The sequence below is a fragment of the Nothobranchius furzeri genome, chromosome 14 (genome assembly GCF_043380555.1).
Source record: "Nothobranchius furzeri strain GRZ-AD chromosome 14, NfurGRZ-RIMD1, whole genome shotgun sequence".
Taxonomy (NCBI): Eukaryota; Metazoa; Chordata; class Actinopteri; order Cyprinodontiformes; family Nothobranchiidae; genus Nothobranchius; species Nothobranchius furzeri.
In genome coordinates this window covers 62,374,594-62,394,273 of record NC_091754.1, presented here as the reverse complement: position 1 = coordinate 62,394,273, position 19,680 = coordinate 62,374,594, and the positions used below count along the sequence as shown (strand labels likewise).

General features: G+C 43.4%; 5 non-coding genes across 5 annotated transcripts; all 5 read left to right on the top strand.

Annotated features, from left to right (window-relative positions):
• Positions 1-625: 625 nt before the first annotated feature.
• LOC129165979 (U1 spliceosomal RNA) lies at positions 626-790 on the top strand. Its single transcript, XR_008565244.2, has one exon. It is a non-coding gene; the product is annotated as a U1 spliceosomal RNA (small nuclear RNA).
• Positions 791-11,502: 10,712 nt separating this feature from the next.
• LOC139062788 (U1 spliceosomal RNA) lies at positions 11,503-11,667 on the top strand. The gene has a single exon (XR_011516333.1). It is a non-coding gene; the product is annotated as a U1 spliceosomal RNA (small nuclear RNA).
• Positions 11,668-17,566: 5,899 nt separating this feature from the next.
• LOC139062774 (U1 spliceosomal RNA) lies at positions 17,567-17,731 on the top strand. The gene has a single exon (XR_011516320.1). It is a non-coding gene; the product is annotated as a U1 spliceosomal RNA (small nuclear RNA).
• A 735-nt stretch (positions 17,732-18,466) lies between these two features.
• On the top strand, positions 18,467-18,631 carry LOC139062992 (U1 spliceosomal RNA). Its single transcript, XR_011516532.1, has one exon. It is a non-coding gene; the product is annotated as a U1 spliceosomal RNA (small nuclear RNA).
• A 734-nt stretch (positions 18,632-19,365) lies between these two features.
• Positions 19,366-19,530, top strand: LOC139062945 (U1 spliceosomal RNA). The gene has a single exon (XR_011516487.1). It is a non-coding gene; the product is annotated as a U1 spliceosomal RNA (small nuclear RNA).
• The last annotated feature ends 150 nt before the right edge of the window (positions 19,531-19,680 follow it).

Below are 19,680 nucleotides of genomic sequence, written 5' to 3'. Positions count from 1 at the left end.
CTCCCTAGTTGGGATGCTGCCCCCGCGACCCGGACCCGGATAAGCGGAGGAAGACGAAAACGAAGAAAGATGCGCATGATGTTGGTAAATTTAGATTTTGAAAAGGCCTTCGACTGGCTTTGGTAATTCATTCTGAATCAGAAGAAGGAACCTCATTTTGCCGCCAGCCAATCAGGAAGCTAAATTGTCTATGCTCCTCCCTAGGCCAGCCAATCGGCATGCCAATATTATGTACAGTTGACTGTAAACATTGCACCACTCCAATTTATCTGTATTTTCAAACACACACCTCCATAGAATCTTGGTACAGAAAATGCTTCAGAAGAATTAAAAAAATTTTATTGTAGCAGATATAGCATGCAACATCCAATGTTTTGACAAAAAAAAGGTCCATTATACATTGTTTTCTTCTAGATTTGGCTTGGGTTTTTTTTAGATGAATTCCTTCCAATCCGTCCAAACATCAACAGTGATCTCAACTTTCAAAAATAAACAAAAGAAGTCATATTAAAACCTTTTAAAATGAAAGATGAGATATCAGTGAACAATCGTCTGTTGTCATTCTTACCATGAGTCAGAAGAGCATGTGAGTGAAAGAGCTCCCCATGAATCAGCTGAACAACTCATACTTACCTGTAAGGGGAGAAATCATTTTCACGAAGGTGGTTCACCCAGGGCGAGGTTCAGCCATTGCACTCGAGGTTGTGCTAACTCTTGCGAATTCCCCAAATGTGGCAATCTCGACTGCATAGTTTCTGGTAGTGGGGGACTGCGTTCGCGCTCTCCCCTGACAACTTGTACCAAAGACAATACCAATAGTCAAACAATGCCTTTCTAGTTGTTGCCAGCCTTGTCACATTATTATTGCAACTAAATAGCACACTTACTTATTTGGTAAAGAAAATTTACATCATCCACGAATATGTACACATAATACAAAGGCTTATTCCATATTGGACCTATAGATTAATCCCTTAACTTTACTCATTTAACGTCTAAATCGGAATCATGAGACTGGCATTGGAAATTCATTCTGAATCAGAAGAAGGAACCTCATTTTGCCCCCAGCCAATCAGGAAGCTAAACTGTCTATGCTCTTCCCTAGGCCAGCCAATCGGCATGCCAATATTATGTACAGTTGACTGTAAACATTGCGCCACTCCAATTTTTCTGTATTTTCAAACACACACCTCCATAGAAATCTTGGTACAGAAAATGCTTCAGATGAATTAAAAAAATATTTATTGCAGCAGATATAGTGTTGGTCTTTCTTCTGTTAGACCAAGCACGGGTACGGAGAAGATGGAGATAAACACCTTTTGAGTTGGCAGAATGTGGAGTCAAATGATCAGAGGAGTCCAGTCACTGTTTCACCGCTCGAGAGGGGGAGAGCCTTTGCAACATTCAGCAGGTCCCGCGATCTGCTCCTGTCAGTTGCTTCGGACAGACTCTCGCCGTTCTGCTGAAAACGGCTGATTTTTATTGAAGATTACAGGAATGTTACATACGCAGTTTGCCATGTACATACGTCATTGGTCATGACAGGTAAAAAATAACAGCCTTGTTAGTGGACAGTTTAATACATCACTAGAACATGCATCCTTGAGATTACTAGGAACATCCTGATACATGAAGATACATTTCACCGGTGCCGAGAGGAAAGTGAGAGGAGCTGGAACGTGCTCGCTCCCTTCAAGGTTGCAGAACAGAACATGCTGCTGTAAATCTTTGTGTAGAGGCCTTGAGTATCTGAGCAAGTGTACATATCATAGAGTAATACAAATGAGCTTATAAGGTAAATATATAAAAGAAGCTTATAAGGTAGATACATATATTTTCAATCCCCCTTTTGAACTCTTTTAAGAGTTCAACAAAGATGTAGTAAATCAAAACAACAACACCAAATTTCATCAAAAAGACTCTAATAAGCAAAGTTTTAAAATACCAATACAAACAATCAATCAGATTACAGCTTCTCATATTTCTAGCAGTAAACTAATACAAAAAACATGATCATATATGTAACTGAACATGTCACAACATGAATGGATCGCATGCACACCCGTATGAGGGCGAAAAACCCTAATTATCGTACGTCAAATAGGGAAAATTCCCCCATGTCCTCCCATTTTGGGACGAACACCTTTTGGCACAGAGTGGGCATGCCTAGGACATCAATGATCAAAAAAAAAAATAAAAACAACACAATCAAAAAACTCATAGAAATGAACAGGTGAAATGATTGTTACATAAATCACTGAACATTCTTACACTCTAACATCATCTTCTTCATCATGAGAGTCATCACTATCATCAGAGGGTTCCCCTCCCAAATAGATGTTAGGATTGGCTAGTAACAAGGGCATCTGGATAATTGGGTCAGCAGGTGGAGGAGAGATGGCAATGGTAATCAATCTGTACATTCAGTTTTAGAAATGCAATGAGCGTAAACATATATCTAATACTAAACAGGTAAATGAGTAATAATATAAAATGAGTAGAGGGTGTAAAATATTACCCTTGTAAAATAAATGAGGGTGTGAAATAGAACCCAGATAAAATAAATGGAGGGTGTTAAATATAACCCTTCTAAAATAAATGAGGGTGTTAAATAGAACCCTTGTAGAATGTTCATAGGGTGGTTACTTCTTCCCCCTGTTGAGGTCCCTTCACTGGCTCCAGGCAGCTGCAGGGGGTGATGATGTCACAATTCTCGTCCTGCAGGATGTGATGGTAGCTTGGCACGCTACCTCGTCCCGCAGAATTGGTAGCTTGGCACGCTACTGTAGTCAGCTACTTCTCTTCCTGGTTTTTTTGGATCCCTTTTTTTTTTTTTTTTTTGTCAGGCAGATGTCAGCTGCTTCTCATCCTGGTCCTTGGGTCCTCTTTCTGGTCAGGCAGATGTCGGCTGCTTCTCTTCCAGGTTAGGCTCCTCCCTCTGTGACAGGTTCTCTTGGACCTCGGTCAGGGCACGGTGTGGCTCCTCCGCTGCAGCACACTGGGTCCAATGGTACCAGGAGTCTCCTTTGCCGTCCAGCCGGACAGCGTGTGACGTCCTCTCTGTGATCCTGTAGGGTCCAGTCCACCTCGGTTCCGTCCACTTCCTTTTGGTGACTTTCAGCAGGACCCAGTCTGTCCCAGGTTGTGGAGATGGGGCATCTGTGGTGGTACGATCAGCCTTAACCTGTAACGAGAACTGAGAGACAAGACTATGCAACAGGTTATAATATGACCTTGAGTCGAGGGAGTCAGTCAGGTCAGCAGTCAGGGGTAGTTTTGTGGCAGGTCCTGGAAACGGCCGTCCAGTCTGTAGTTCAAAGGGAGTGAACCTTGTGGTTTTGTTAACTGAGCTCCGTGTGGACATCAGAGCAAGGGGCAAAGCATCTAACCAAGTTAATTTGGTCTGTGCACAGATTTTAGCCAATTTGACCTTTAGCGTTTGATTCATCCTTTCCACCTTTCCCTGGGACTGAGGATGATACACTGAACCAAACTTGTGTTTCAGTCCCAGCATGGTTTCAACCTCTTGTAGATCTTTGTTCTTAAAATGTGTCCCATTGTCCGATCTAATTTTTTCCGGGAACCCGTGTTGGGGAATGTAATGATTGATCAAACATTTGATGACTGTTTTGCTGTCTTCTTTTTTCGCAGGCCAAGCCTCCGGCCATCCAGTGTAGGCATCTACACACACTAGGAGATACCTGTAGCCTTTTACCCTGTCAATCATATCTGTGAAATCTATGATTATCTCTTTTCCAGGGCATGTTGGTATTGGAAATTGACCTTGGATTGGTTTCAGGGTAGGTTTAATGCCAAACTGAGTACACTCTGTACAAGTTTTAACCAAATATCTGGCCATGTCTGTTAGGTATGGATGCCACCAGGGGGACACATTTCTCATCATGTGTGCTACACCAACATGTCCAACACCATGTGCTTCTTCCATTGCTGTTTGCCTGATGCCAGGTGGTAGTATGGGCCTACCATCTGGACTTCTCCAAACATCTGTGTTAGTGGCACCTCTTGCCAACCATAAAGTTTTTTCCTGTGCTGAAGCTTGATCTTGCATGTCTTTCAGTGTTTCTCTTGTGATAGAGATTCTAGGATCAATGCTTTTTTCAACAGTTACTGTTTCAACCACTAGATTATATACAGGAAGATATTCAGCTGTTATCTTGGCAGCCCTATCTGCCTCCTGATTTCCCTTAGATACAAAGTCAGAGCCCTGACTATGTCCTTTGCATTTTATCACCGCCACTTCTGCTGGAAGGAATAAAGCTTCTGCTAGTTCCCTCATCTCAGACTCATGTTTTATGGGTTTCACCCCAGCAGTCACAAAACCAGCTCTCAACCATTGCTTAAGTTCAACATGCACGGCTCCTACAGCATAAGCTGAGTCACTGTAAATATTTACTTTCTTCCCTGTACTCATTTTGAGAGCGGCAATAATAGCTAACACTTCTGCTCTCTGTGCTGACTGTTGTCCTTTCAGCTTTTCCGCTCCTGCAGTGAACCACTCGCCTGTAGGGAGTTGCTCTACTACTGCCCAGGCAGCTTTTAATCCATCATTGTCATCTCTGTAGCAACAGCCATCTGTGAACCAGTTCTTATCAGGGTTTTCTAGTGGGATTGCACTTAGATCTGGTCTGACTTTTTCTTCTATTGCTGTTCTTTGTTCGCACGAATGAGGTTCCCCATTACCCATGTGGTCTGCCATGTTTATCCCTTCATGTGTGTAGGTGATGTGTGGGGCCTCTAGGATCTTACTGATTTTTCTTTGTCTTAGTGGGGTCATGGTGAAAGCTTGTGATGTAATGTAAGCTACTACACTGTGTGTTGTTAGTACTTTCAGAGGATAGCCCATTACAATATGTGCTGTTTTTTGTAAAATTTTTGCAAGGCCTGCTACATGTTGTGTGCAGGGTGGGTGTCTTTTTTCCATGTTATCTAGCATGACACTTATGTACATCAAGACTTGTTTCTGACCTCCCCCTTTTTTCTGGAACAGAACTCCATTTACATGAGTTTCTGATCCAGAAACATCAAGGAAAAACGTAGACTTGTAGTCTGCAGTAGCTAAATCACTAGCAGTTGAGAGTTGTTGTTTGAGTTTTATGAAAGCTTCTTCTGCTGGAATAGTCCAGTTCAGGTGAGCTGTGAGTTGACGCATCCCAAAAGGTGCTATAAGAGCACGTAGTGGGGCAGTGAGACCAACATAGTTAGGGATGAAGTGTCTACTGTAGCCTGTCAGGCCTAGGAAGGATAACATGTCTTTGACTGTTTCAGGTTTAGAGTGATGGAGAATGGAGTTTCTGTGATCTGGTGATAATGAAACACCAACTTGTGAAACCATTCTGCCCAAAAATGACACTTGTTTCCTGGCTATTTGAAGTTTGGACCGGCTGACCTTAAATCCAAGCTTGGCCAAATGAGTTAGTAATGTTTGAGTAGCTTGTAGACAGGAGCCTGCAGAGGGCGCTGACAGGAGCAAATCATCAACATACTGCACTAAAACACAGTCATCAGGTAGGGGGCATGTGTCTAGGAGCTGACGCAGACATTGGTTGAACAAACCAGGTGACAGGGTGAACCCTTGTGGCAAACGCGTGTATCTGAATTGCTGCCCTCTGAATGTGAAAGAGAAAATGTCCCTCAGAGACTCATGAAGTGGAAGACAAAAGAATGCATTTGCCAAATCTATGCAGGTAAACCATGCATGTGAAGGTGGTAAATTTGTCAGAGCCACATATGGGTTAGGAACGGGAAGTGAGTCTATGTTAAGTAGGGCGTTTATACGACACAAGTCATGAACCATTCGATATTTACCAGTATTTTTCTTTTCTACAGGTAAAATCGGAGTGTTCCATTCTGACATGGATGGCTCCAACACCCCTGCCTGCAACAGGCCATTGATGGTGTCTGCTATCCCCTCTTCAGCGTATGGTTTGTGTGGGTATTGTGGAACCCACAGGGGAGCATGATCTTTTAGGTGAAAGGTCACAGGTGGGATGGACACCAACCCAACATCAGTGGGGCCTGTTGACCACAGGGAGGTGGGAAGCGAGTCTAACATTGTTAGAGCATCAGGGTGATCGGTTCGTTCACGGCCATGAGATCTGCTAATAGTTTCCTGTTGTAAATGTGTCGAAATAGTACAAACCGCAGTGATTTTAAATGTCTGAGTTGAGTCTGAATACGACACTTGTGGAAGAGGAGTTGAACGCCATTCAGTGGTTGCTAGGGAACGTTTAACCATTCCCCCTAGTTCTTTTGCCTGATGGGCTGGATGTAAAGCAAGAGAGACATGAGGTACTGCCTCATCTCCCATCATGTACCATGCCAATTGTTCCTGGGTTAGGTTGGCTGCTGCGGCCACACCTTCTGGTGCAGCATAAATATCTGTTGTTTGTACACACCATTGCTGTCCCTCTAAATGATTTTGGAAGGCTTCCTTGTACCAAACTGAATCATGTCTGTCATAGAATAATGTTAGGTGAGGAGGGTCAGGGGGAGAAACATAAGGATGGACCTGAGTCAGCCAGGGTTTCCACTGCTGGTACAGAGTCATTAAGCCAGGAGTGTCCTTGGTTTCTGTGTACAACAGAGCCCAATAAATCTCAGCACAGTCTGATATGTCAGGCAGTTTTTGGGCCAAGTACATGCCATCACTGGCTTCTCCGGTGCAGGGCAAAATAGTCCCTTCTGGCAGAGTGACAGTAAGTCCCGTAGGACCACACAAAATGGTGGCTCCTAATTTGATGAGGAGATCTCTTCCTAGTAAGTTGACTGGAACTGTTGGTGAACAGACGAAGCTTTGCAGTACTGTCTGATTTCCCACCGTAGTTGGGAGTGGCAGGGAGAAAGGCAGGGTTTGTTGTTCCCCAGAGAAGCCCGTAACTGAGATAGTGCGCGTAGATGTCTTAGAGGGCGGTACAGTTTGCATGGTGGAGCAGGTGGCACCAGTGTCAACCAAAAATGGTTGATGTTGTCCATCTACAGTTATTGACAGCAGGGGGTCTGCCGTGGCTCCCTGACCGTCGGAGTTTCTCTGTGGGGTGTCCTATTGTCTTGGACCACCCTCCCACTGTTCCCAGCCCATCATTGGCATCTGGGTGTGGGGTCCGGTAGGCCCTCCTCGTCCTGAAAAGTTGCCTCTGCCTCGACCTTCCTCTTGTGGGCTGTATGGCAAGGGGCAGTTCCTGTACCAATGTCCTGGTTGACCACAGTTGTAGCAAATGTCTTGTGCACGTGGCCCCCCTTTGCCGCCTACTGGCCTCCACTGTCCCCTTCCCCTGAAACCGCCTCTGGTACGACCAGCAAAAGGTGGTCGCTGGGTAGCATATGGGTTGGGTGTGTTTACATATGGCCCTGAATATTGTGGCTGTGGCTGCCCCGAATATGGTGGCTGCGGCTGCCAAGCTATAGGTGAAACCTGATCAGGGGGTGTCTGCTGTGGTGGGGGTGTGGCTGTGGACGCAACCATTTGTTTCTTAACCTTGTCCCCCTTTTCACCTAAAGTCTTTTTTGCAGCTTGTAATTGGACCCTGAGCAATTGTTTTTGTAAATCTTCTAAGTTATCAGAGTCTTTTTCTTCCTTTACCTGCATTTTATTAAGGTTAAAAATAAGATGTTTTTTCCACTTGCTAAAATCACAATCCTGCAAATCAGGATTGTCCTCCATTTTCTGAGTCACCGAGTCAGGGACTCCTTTCAGGACTGCATTTTTAAACCACATACTGCTCGTGCCCCGTTTGGATGGGTGTTGGCCAGTTTGGGCCACCCAGGTGTCAATGGCTTGGTTCAAGTAAATCGAAGGATTTTGTTTAGCATCCCATTTAAATTTACACATTGAGCTGCTATCTTTCAGCGGAAACATCTTTCTGACTGCTGGGCCTAATTGGGCTATCACTCTACCGAGAGGTACAGGATTAGAATCACGAATTGTGCCAGCATCCTTCTCTAAGGCCTCCGCCTGTGAGCGTGACGTGCATCTAGTGATTACTGCTCTGAAGTCTCCCAATGCAAGATCCTGTCCAGCAGTGAGGGTGTCAAAGTCTGAGAGCCAAGTGTTTCCACCCTCCTGTATGTCTGGTAATTTATCTATTAAAGCCTGAATGTCCCCAAGGGAATACGGCTGATAGACTTTCTGGGCGTTGGGTTTATTCTGCACCAGGGGTAATTGGTAAGTGGGTGGTCCCATGGACCTAGTGTGTCTTCTTTCTGGTTCTGGGGATGGAGGGCGGGAAAGCAAATCCCCTTCTCCCCCAAACTCTTCCTTAGTGGGCGGCTCTGGCCATTCCTCCTCTAGGAGAGATTCATGACTCTGACTGGCTGCTGGAGGGGGATCAGATGATTCATGCCCTACCAGAACCATCTTAACCACTACACTTTTATTAGGGTCTTCCTGCTCTTCACCTTTTAGCTGGGAGGATGTAAAAATTGGAGTTGGCTTTTGTTCAGGTGCTTTAGGCCATACTGGTGGGCAGTTTGCCCAAGGCGCTGGAGGGGGAGCATGGGAGCTCATACCCGTGCTGTAGTCAGGTGCGACCAGGCCCTGACTGAAGTAGGGAGTGGTGAATTGTTTTTGTGAGTTATCTATGTCCTGTCGTTTAGCTCTTAATTCGAACGGTGCAGCTGGGTTGGTTGCAGACGGACTGCTGTTTAATGTTTCATTGCTTATCAGAAAAGGATTATGTGTCTCAGGGGCTGAGGGACTGACTTTAACGTCTGATCCTGAGGTCATAGTTACACTTGACCACTCACTCTCATTATCAAGTGGGACTTCAGGCTGAATGTCCAATGTACCGCTTGTAACTTTAATTAATGGATACATTCCAGCTGTCGGAGCAGTAGAAGAGTAAGGAGGTGGAGATTTATTATCCTTCTTCTCTCTCTTCATATTAGGTCTGGCGGTGTTCCATAACATTATCCACTGCATGTATTTACTCACACGAGCTGCCTGCTTATCAACCTCACTTTTTACTTTCTTCCTTGTCAACACTCCAGCTTCCCTCAGAGTCTCTGCAGCTTCCTGCCTTTTCTTTCTCGCTTCTGCAGCCTTCATTTCCCAAATCTTGCTCCAGTTACCTCTGCTGTTAACATCTACTCCTTTTTCCTTCATCGCCTTCTCTGCTGACTTTCTCAATAAAACCTTATTTCTCGTGGCTTCAACTGGGCTACTTGTCAAATTTATTACAGTCTCCATGCAAGCTAATTGCTCTCCCAGTGTACTCAGAATGTCATTAGGTCCCCATCCATCATCCTCCGTTCCACAATCATGTTCTTTTTCCATCATTCTGTTAGTATGTTGCTGGTTTTGGTGACAATTTGGACTGACGAGGGTTTCAGCCCATAGGGGGCTCTAACTCACCAGTATTAATTAGTGAGACAGCGCCAATGACCTCTGTGGTATTTCCTTCTTCAAACGTGTCTCAGGTGAGGAAATCTTGCCTAGAGCATCCACAAAGGCGCTGTATTTCTCTCACTTACACATACAATTTGTTAGTACAGTTCATTCATTCATTACCCATCTTAACTGCGGTGGGTGTGGTGATCACCGCTTATTCAACTAATCCCTATTAGCTGTGATATGAAAAATCTATGTGTTTTTACACTTATCCTTACTATCTGCACTTGTGAGTGCAGATAATATGTTTGCTAAGCCTAAAGAGACTTATTCACTCTCATTTGGAGTTTATTCTGTCTCTTTTATTATGTAATTAAAGTTAATCAGTCAGCTCCATCTGTTTTACCGACAAAGCTGATTGAGACTTTACATTCATACAGCGTGTTCTCTAACTATAGCGTGTGTTTTGTGTCAAAAAAACAACAGTTTCACAACAACATTGCTCATTTCACGCAGAAACAGCCAAAAACATTGCTCATTTTACGCAGAAACAGCCAAAAGCACTGCTCACTTCACGCAGAAACAGCCAAAAGCACTGCTCACTTCACGCAGAAACAGCCAAAAACATTGCTTATTTTATGCAAAAACAGTTACCTCAGAACATTTTTCTCATCTCATGCAAAGGTCCTCGACCTTTAGAATTTAGGGAGCTCTCTCTCTAGCCTCCCAGGGCCTTAACCCGAACCAGGTCCTCGACCTGTGGACTTTTAGGGTTCCCACCCCTATGGAATCCTAGCCAAGTGTTATATAACCTCGTTATATTTTCTATTCACTCGTCAGCAAATAGTGTGGTCAGCCACGACCTGGAAGATGGAATTTTGGGCTCTTCTAATAACCCTGGGCCTCCAACCCTTCTCTAAGTGGAATTTAGGGCTTCTTATTACCCTGGGCCTCCAACCCTTTGTTCTGTTCTATTTCCTTATCTCATTTATCATTAAACCATTGTAAAAATCCTTATCTTATTTTACCATTAAACCATTACAAAAATCTCTTATTTCTTCTGCACTTGTCTCCACTTTCTTCTCCAACTATTATTTTTTAGGACCACAGCTACTATGATTCTGGACACAAAGGCTTTGGATAAATCCAATAGGCAGATTTTAGATAAAAGTCTCTGCTTACCTTATTTCCACCGCGGTGTTTTTGTGCCAAGATCGTTCACTGGGTCGGTTGGTCGAATCGTCCTCCAAAAACTCCTTTTTCTTCAAAAAGAAAAAATCCTGTTCGTGACACCAAATTTTGTTGGTCTTTCTTCTGTTAGACCAAGCACGGGTACGGAGAAGATGGAGATAAACACCTTTTGAGTTGGCAGAATGTGGAGTCAAATGATCAGAGGAGTCCAGTCACTGTTTCACCGCTCGAGAGGGGGAGAGCCTTTGCAACATTCAGCAGGTCCCGCGATCTGCTCCTGTCAGTTGCTTCGGACAGACTCTCGCCGTTCTGCTGAAAACGGCTGATTTTTATTGAAGATTAAAGGAATGTTACATACGCAGTTTGCCATGTACATACGTCATTGGTCATGACAGGTAAAAAATAACAGCCTTGTTAGTGGACAGTTTAATACATCACTAGAACATGCATCCTTGAGATTACTAGGAACATCCTGATACATGAAGATACATTTCACCGGTGCCGAGAGGAAAGTGAGAGGAGCTGGAACGTGCTCACTCCCTTCAAGGTTGCAGAACAGAACATGCTGCTGTAAATCTTTGTGTAGAGGCCTTGAGTATCTGAGCAAGTGTACATATCATAGAGTAATACAAATGAGCTTATAAGGTAAATATATAAAAGAAGCTTATAAGGTAGATACATATATTTTCAATAGTATGCAACATCCAATGTTTTGACAACAAAAAGAAAAGGTCCATTATACATTGTTTTCTTCTAGATTTGGCTTGTTTTTTTAGATGACTTCCTTCCAATCCGTCCAAACATCAACAGTGATCTCAACTTTCAAAAATAAACAAAAGAAGTCATATTAAAACCTTTTTAAACGAAAGATGAGATATCAGTGAACAATTGTCTGTTGTCATTCTTACCATGAGTCAGAAGAGCATGTGAGTGAAAAAGCTCCCCATGACTCAGCTGGATAACTCATACTTACCTGGCAGGGGAGAAACCATGATCACGAAGGTGGTTCTCCCAGGGCGAGGCTCAGCCATTGCACTCGAGGTTGTGCTGACCCTTGCGAATTCCCCAAATGTGGGAATCTCGACTGCATAATTTCTGGTAGTGGGGGACTGTGTTCGGGCTCTCCCCTGACAACTTGTACTAAAGACAATACCAATAGTCAAACAATGCCTTTCTAGTTGATTGCCAGCCTTGTCACATTATTATTGCAACTAGTTAGCACACTTGCTTATTTGGTAAAGAAAATTTACATCGTCCACGAATATGTACACATAATACAAAGGCTTATTCCATGTTGGACCTATAGATTAATCCCTTAACTTTACTCATTTAGCATCTAAATCGGAATCATGAGACTGGCATTGGTAATTCATTCTGAATCAGAAGAAGGAACCTCATTTTGCCCCCAGCCAATCAGGAAGCTAAACTGTCTATGCTCTTCCCTAGGCCAGCCAATCGGCATGCCAATATTATGTACAGTTGACTGTAAACATTGCTCCAATTTTTCTGTATTTTAAAACACACAACTCCATAGAAATCTTGGTACAGAAAATGCTTCAGATGAATTAAAAAAATATTTATTGCAGCAGATATAGTATGCAACATCCAATGTTTTGACAACAAAAAGAAAAGGTCCATTATACATTGTTTTCTTCTAGATTTGGCTTGTTTTTTAGATGACTTCCTTCCATTCCGTCCAAACATCAACAGTGATCTCAACTTTCAAAAATAAACAAAATAAGTCATATTAAAACCTTTTAAATAAAAGATGAGATATCAGTGAACAATTGTCTGTTGTCATTCTTACCATGAGTCAGAAGAGCATGTGAGTGAAAGAGCTCCCCATGAATCAGCTGAACAACTCATACTTACCTGGCAGGGGAGAAACCATGATCACGAAGGTGATCCGCCCAGAGCGAGGCTCAGCCATTGCACTCGAGGTTGTGCTGACCCTTGTGAATGGGGGTGAGGCGGTCAGTAGAGCAATTCCCTTTAACGATGGTTGGTCGATTGTTCAAGCATGACAAAGTGACTCTGTGGAGATGCATGATGGGTAATTTTGTCACCGGGGCAACTCAAAGGAGAAAATGTTTGACATTAGGGATGTTGTATGCTCTAGATTAACAGTAGATTGTAAGTGACGAGCAGCTGCTCGTAGCTGCAAGTTAGTTGAAAAAATGCCAACCACCATCTACTGTCTGTGTATGTTATGGGGGTGCTCTCAAAGATGGCGGTCCACCATTTGCATATTTTCCCCCATTGGTTCTACATTTCATGTATTTCTGGGGTCCTGTGATAAAACTTGCAGTCAGTTGATGTCTTGTGTAATACTGAGCAATAATTTGTGCTTAATTTCAGTCAAATCTTGAATAAAATCATGAAACAAAAGCATTTGTTTTGTTTTTATTTTGTCTGGTTCCATCTGGTGGCCCAAAAAATCCATTACACTTACCTGTATGTTATTGTTACATGTGGATTTGTTTGTTGTTAATCAGTTGTTTATTTAAAAACAGTCCTTGGTGTTTTACAAATTCACAACTTTCTTCAGATGTGGGATTAATATTCTGCTTTTAATTCAAAGTTTGTAAATTTCTAGAGAGAATTTATTCAATTTTAAATGCTCACACTGTGCTCAAAAACTCACCATCTCATAAAGTCATATAAATTCAAGCAGTCCAAGATGTGTAGATGACAATTCAGGACACGTCAGGACGTTTGTTTTACTGTAACAAATATTTTATTAAAAATTGGAAATGGTCAATAACCATCAAAATTATTGTCACAAGCTTTAATGTTGTTAAAAAATACAAAAATAACAGTACAGCTGACAAACATCAGCATCAATTATTGCAAAATAAATGTGTAAAAAATGCTAAACAAAGTTACAGCTGACAAACAGCATTGGTTTGTGCAAAGAAAAAACAAAAACAAACCAGACACAAACTTTGACAGTAAGAAAAAAAAAACATTTAAATAAAACGACAGCTGCAGTGCATCTGCGTCTGTGCAAATCAAGCTAGCTCCAACCGGCTCTGCAGAGCTCAACTGTACCAAGTACAACAGAAACTAAACAGCAGCGGTATCGCCTTTGGAGTCTCTGTGAATTTATAGTCCATCACGGGGTAACTCGGCGGAGGGAGGACGGCAGGCTGAGGAGGTGCCGGAGGAATGTCAGCCGCTGAGATGGAAGTCAGCTTGGTGACGGTGACTGGCTGTCTGGTGGCGTGGAAGCTGACGAGTCTCTCTTGATGAGATATGAATTCATGCACCGTTTTTGAATTCATTTTTGGTAGAGGAATGCCCACTTTGCTCAGAACAGGGTCCTCTACCAGAATCCGGTGCTGCACCCGCTCGTACGCCTTCAGGATGGCCGTCTTCTCTGGGCTTTTCTTTGACCCGTGGGACAAACGCAGCCACAGCATCTTCACAAGAGTGTACATCAGTCTGTTGTGCTGAGCGCTGATCTTGTGTGCTGGTGTGTAGCGTTTAGACATCTTTAGTTTCTGCACCACAGCAGCTTCAACCAGGTCGTCCCTCTTTGTCCTGCAGTACAAAGTGTTTCCCCAGTGACTCCTGTACAGCTGAGTGAACTGCTGCGGCTGCTTGTCGTGCTCCTCCACAGCATTCCAGGCTTTGAGGATGCCATCCCTTGCCTTAGTGGTGACAGAGAGCTTGTTCTCCGTCAGCCCAACGTCCACAAGAACAGAGCAGAACCTTTCCAGCTGCTGGAAGCCAGGGAGGGGGTTTGCACTGCAGACGTCGTCCTGTGGAAAAAACACACATTTTTCGTTAAAATAAACCACTAAATATCCAATAGTGACCAAAATCAAATGCATGAAGTGCTTACAAAAGCTGGGTGGTGCACAGTCGCCGTCTCATTGTTGGTGAAAGCGATGTGGGGCAGGTCAGCATCCAGGGCTCCATCCTCTGCATCGCTGTGATAAACCTCGTCGGTCTCTTCCTGTTCTGGCTGTCCAGGCTGAAGCACCTCTTCATCAGGTTCTGGACCATCCTGCGGGTGGTGGAGGGAGTAAGTGATGGACGGAGGCGGGAGATGTTACGCAAGTGAAAATAAGCAGACCGGGTAATATTGTTGATGTGAGATTGAAAAGAAAGTGTGCTGTCGAGGATGACGCCCAGACTCTTAACATGAGGGGAGGGAGTAACTGCTGAGTTATCAGTAGAGATGGGGAAACTGTTAGATGTAGAGAGAACGTGAGGTGTGCCTACCTACCAGGAGGACTTCAGTTTTAGAACTGTTCGGTTTGAGGAAGTCGGAAGTGAACCAAGAATGGATTTCTTGGAGACAGAGGGTAAGGGAGGAAGGTGGGAGTGAAGTTGAGGGTTTAGTTGAGAGGTAGAGCTGGGTGTCACCCACATTAACAATGAAAATGAATGTCGTGTTTACGGAAAATGTGACCTAGTGGGAGAAGGTAAATGATGAAAAGAAGGGGCCCCAGGGGCACACCAGCAGAGACAGGAAAATGATTGGATTTAGATGACTTCAGCTGACTTTAGTTTCCTTTCAGATAAAACATACGACCAAGACAAACAGATGGAGACCACACTCACTTAGCCGTGAGCACGGCAGGAAAACCAGCTTGGTGAGCCTCACTAAGCTGGGACAAAATAGCAGGGTCCCACGCAAGCCACCGTCCCACGGTGCCGCCATCTCCAGCTCTTGCAGCCTTGGTGCACGGCCCGCAGCACAGCACCTCAGTCAGCATTGTGTACCAGCTGGACACGTCACAGATGTGGCGTACCTGTGGGACAGATGGGAGAAAATGACATTTATTTTCAAATCGTTGTTTCACACTTTGGTTTTTGTGAAAAGTCACATATTGTGTTAATATCTGATGATGAGACAAATACCCGGTGATGGAAGCCAGATTTGTACAGGTGCACGTCACGTCCTTTCCCCGCGCACCCATCTCCACGCGGACACTTCAGGGAGCATCTCCAGACCCCAACAGGTCTCCAAACACCAGCTTCCCCAGACGCTGCTGTCGCGTTGGTGAAGAGACGCCGTTGGCTCTGAGGAGCTTCTCTGCACACTCGAGGGCAGTGGCCTGGTACAACAGCTCTGGATGGGGCACAGGAAACCACAGCTTTTTGTCCCTATAAAGGCCAGACTCCTTGGTGGCCAGGAGTACGGGTTGCTGGCGATTCAGGGGAGCTCCTGGGTTGACTATGCGAATCACTGGTGATGTCATCTCCAGACCTGTGCACAGAAAGTTGTTTACATCCTGTTTCATGAAACAACTGTTATATTTGACTGAGACAGTCAATAAGTCATGCATAACAAAAATGCATCTTTAGGCTACTACTACTCCCAAAATTCACCCACCAGTGCAGCCCTGAATCCCTGCCTCTCTGCATCCATTGTGCCCGGAGCTTGTTGAACAATTGTTTAACAACCAGATTATGATATAAACACTTTACGATGAACCACAAGACGCACTTGTGTTATGACTGACATATGCATGGTCATATAGTCATTGAAAGCTAAATAAAGACTAACCTGAACGATCTAAGCACCAACAGCTTTGAAAGAGACAAAAAGCAGCATGCAACATCACGTGGAGTGATTAAAACGAGTTTATTTTTTTAATCTTATCAATATTTAACTAGCATAAATGCTACTAGCATTTTCGCTACTTAAATATTACCAGATCGGATCGTAGATCGTAGAAAAAAATGGTTTAACCATTTTTAGGTACGATTGTAACTCAACCTTAAAAGAAAAGTTTGTTGTTTTATTGTTTTCTGGCCTCATCCCCCCAGCCTCTTCGCCTGTTCTGTGATGATATCAGTTCGAACGGGTAAAAACTCGGTTAAAACACAATGACACACACTAATCGCGGGTAACTTACGATGAAAAGTTTAGAACTGACCTTTTTAAAACACGTAGTTGTGTATTTTCCCGCAGGTAACGGTGTCGACGTATCCAACGCGCGCTCGGGTCGCCGGCACCGGAATGTTTGCTGGGAATCCGAAGGCGCACGCGAGGAGCCGAGTCGAGTCGAGTCGAGCCGACCAATCAGAAGACGGAACGTCAGTTTCACTCCCAGCCAACCGGGAGGCGATGTCCAGAGTCGACCTCGGACGAGCAGCCAACCGGGAGGCGATGTCCAGAGTCGCACCCTGGACGAGCAGCCAATCCGGAAGCCGAAGTGTCCGTGGTCGACCCTGGACATTGCACCACCCTGGACCCGACGCCTGCGAACTCCCCAAATGTGGGAATCTCGACTGCATAATTTCTGGTAGTGAGGGACTGCGTTCGCGCTCTCCCCTGACAACTTGTACTAAAGACAATACCAATAGTCAAACAATGCCTTTCTAGTTGTTGCCAGCCTTGTCACATTATTATTGCAACTAGTTAGCACACTTGCTTATTTGGTAAAGAAAATTTACATCATCCACGAATATGTACACATGATACAAAGGCTTATTCCATGTTGCACCTATAGATTAATCCCTTAACTTTACTCATTTAGCATCTAAATCGGAATCATGAGACTGGCATTGGTAATTCATTCTGAATCAGAAGAAGGAACCTCATTTTGCCCCCAGCCAATCAGGAAGCTAAACTGTCTATGCTCTTCCCTAGGCCAGCCAATCGGCATGCCAATATTATGTACAGTTGACTGTAAACATTGCTCCAATTTTTCTGTATTTTAAAACACACAACTCCATAGAAATCTTGGTACAGAAAATGCTTCAGATGAATTAAAAAAATATTTATTGCAGCAGATATAGTATGCAACATCCAATGTTTTGACAACAAAAAGAAAAGGTCCATTATACATTGTTTTCTTCTAGATTTGGCTTGTTTTTTAGATGACTTCCTTCCAATCCGTCCAAACATCAACAGTGATCTCAACTTTCAAAAATAAACAAAAGAAGTCATATTAAAACCTTTTTAAACGAAAGATGAGATATCAGTGAACAATTGTCTGTTGTCATTCTTACCATGAGTCAGAAGAGCATGTGAGTGAAAGAGCTCCCCATGAATCAGTCGAACAACTCATACTTACCTGGCAGGGGAGAAACCATGATCAAGAAGGTGGTTCGCCCAGGGCGAGGCTCAGCCATTGCACTCGAGGTTGTGCTGACCCTTGCAAATTCCCCAAATGTGGGAATCTCGACTGCATAATTTCTGGTAGTGGGGGACTGCGTTCGCGCTCTCCCCTGACAACTTGTACTAAAGACAATACCAATAGTCAAACAATGCTTTTCTAATTGTTGCCAGCCTTGTCACATTATTATTGCAACTAGTTAGCACACTTGCTTATTTGGCTAAAAAAATTTACATCGTCCACGAATATGTACACATGATACAAAGGCTTATTCCATGTTGGAACTATAGATTAATCCCTTAACTTTACACATTTAACGTCTAAATCGGAATCATGAGACTGGCATTGGAAATTCATTCTGAATCAGAAGAAGGAACTTCATTTTGCCCCCAGCCAATCAGGAAGCTAAACTGTCTATGCTCTTCCCTAGGCCAGCCAATCGGCATGCCAATATTATGTACAGTTGACTGTAAACATTGCTCCAATTTTTCTGTATTTTAAAACACACACCTCCATAGAAATCTTGGTACAGAAAATGCTTCAGATGAATAAAAAAAAATATTTATTGCAGCAGATATAGTATGCAACATCCAATGTTTTGACAACAAAAAGAAAAGGTCCATTATACATTGTTTTCTTCTAGATTTGGCTTGTTTTTTAGATGACTTCCTTCCAATCCATCCAAACATCAACAGTGATCTCAACTTTCAAAAATAAACAAAAGAAGTCATATTAAAACCTTTTTAAACGAAAGATGAGATATCAGTGAACAATTGTCTGTTGTCATTCTTACCATGAGTCAGAAGAGCATGTGAGTGAAAGAGCTCCCCAAGAATCAGCCGAACAACTCATACTTACCTGGCAGGGGAGAAACCATGATCACGAAGGTGGTTCACCCAGGGCGAGGCTCAGCCATTGCACTCGAGGTTGTGCTGACCCTTGCGAATTCCCCAAATGTGGGAATTTCGACTGCATAATTTCTGGTAGTGGGGGACTGCGTTCGCGCTCTCCCCTGACAACTTGTACTAAAGACAATGCCAATAGTCAAACAATGCTTTTCTAATTGTTGCCAGCCTTGTCACATTATTATTGCAACTAGTTAGCACGCTTGCTTATTTGGCTAAGAAAATTTGCATCGTCCACGAATATGTACACATGATACAAAGGCTTATTCCATGTTGCACCTATAGATTAATCCCTTAACTTTACTCATTTAACGTCTAAATCGGAATCATGAGACTGGCATTGGAAATTCATTCTGAATCAGAAGAAGGAACTTCATTTTGCCCCCAGCCAATCAGGAAGCTAAACTGTCTATGCTCTTCCCTAGGCCAGCCAATCGGCATGCCAATATTATGTACAGTTGACTGTAAACATTGCTCCAATTTTTCTGTATTTTAAAACACACACCTCCATAGAAATCTTGGTACAGAAAATGCTTCAGATGAATTAAAAAAATATTTATTGCAGCAGATATAGTATGCAACATCCAATGTTTTGACAACAAAAAGAAAAGGTCCATTATACATTGTTTTCTTCTAGATTTGGCTTGTTTTTTAGATGACTTCCTTCCAATCCGTCCAAACATCAACAGTGATCTCAACTTTCAAAAATAAACAAAAGAAGTCATATTAAAACCTTTTTAAACGAAAGATGAGATATCAGTGAACAATTGTCTGTTGTCATTCTTACCATGAGTCAGAAGAGCATGTGAGTGAAAGAGCTCCCCAAGAATCAGCCGAACAACTCATACTTACCTGGCAGGGGAGAAACCATGATCACGAAGGTGGTTCGCCCAGGGCGAGGCTCAGCCATTGCACTCGAGGTTGTGCTGACCCTTGCGAATTCCCCAAATGTGGGAATCTCGACTGCATAATTTCTGGTAGTGGGGGACTGCGTTCGCGCTCTCCCCTGACAACTTGTACTAAAGACAATGCCAATAGTCAAACAATGCCTTTCTAGTTGTTGCCAGCCTTGTCACATTATTATTGCAACTAGTTAGCACACTTGCTTATTTAGTAAAGAAAATTTACATCATCCACGAATATGTACACATGATACAAA